General features: G+C 43.2%; 1 long non-coding RNA gene across 1 annotated transcript in view; it reads right to left on the bottom strand.

Annotated features, from left to right (window-relative positions):
- Positions 1 to 73: 73 nt before the first annotated feature.
- LOC107668178 (uncharacterized) overlaps positions 74 to 703 on the bottom strand; it is a 21,397-nt gene continuing 20,767 nt past the window's right edge. Inside the window, exons 2-3 of the long non-coding RNA XR_001631863.1 lie at positions 593 to 598; positions 74 to 85 (exon numbers count right to left, since the gene is read on the bottom strand). This is a non-coding gene — a long non-coding RNA (uncharacterized LOC107668178). The remainder of the gene's footprint in view (positions 86 to 592; positions 599 to 703) is intronic.

Below are 703 nucleotides of genomic sequence, written 5' to 3'. Positions count from 1 at the left end.
CAAGCACCCAGTGTTAATTGTTTATTAATTCTAAGAAATGTTTATTTCCGGGTATGGGAAATAATGTCCTTATTGTACAATACTACTCAGAGCATGTAGCCACATGATTAGTGATTAGGGACTCCAGTTATGAGCAAACAATGAACAACCTCAAGTGTGGTACAAGTAAGAAACTACATAATACATAAACACTTAAACTAGTCTAACATACACATACACACACACGTAGTTCAAACACACCTTTGTAAAAAGGTGCAAATGATACTTAATGTATCAATTAATAAGACTAAGTTTGATACTTGCACGTCTCGCCTGTGTGAAAGAGAGTCCTGATGCACTTTGGGGCTACAGTTGGTTGGCTGAAGTTAGGTGATGAGAAAGAACCATTTTGAGTCAGAGGATCTTGATGAATGGAAAGACTAGGCACGAGGCCTGGCACAAACTTAGTGTGTCCTTAGAAGCGTTCTAGCTCCCATCCTCACCTTCTCAGAATCTAACCGAACCGAAGACTGACTGGCTATGTGTTGGAGCCCACCAGGCACGCCCGCACCGGCTCAGGCTCCAACACGCTTCTTAGCAGAAGAAGAACAACAAGAACCTGGGCGGAACTGTGCGTGAGCCTTTTAAGGTCTGAGAAGATTCCCACCTCTCAGGATGGGTTTGTCCAATGAGAAAGGATGAAATTCCAAGCGCGAGGTTGGAA

Source organism: Sinocyclocheilus anshuiensis, unplaced genomic scaffold, assembly GCF_001515605.1.
Source record: "Sinocyclocheilus anshuiensis isolate Anshui unplaced genomic scaffold, SAMN03320099.WGS_v1.1 scaffold3048, whole genome shotgun sequence".
Classification (NCBI taxonomy): Eukaryota; Metazoa; Chordata; class Actinopteri; order Cypriniformes; family Cyprinidae; genus Sinocyclocheilus; species Sinocyclocheilus anshuiensis.
Note: the sequence above shows the minus strand (reverse complement) of the source record. Positions and strands in the feature narration are given on the sequence as shown.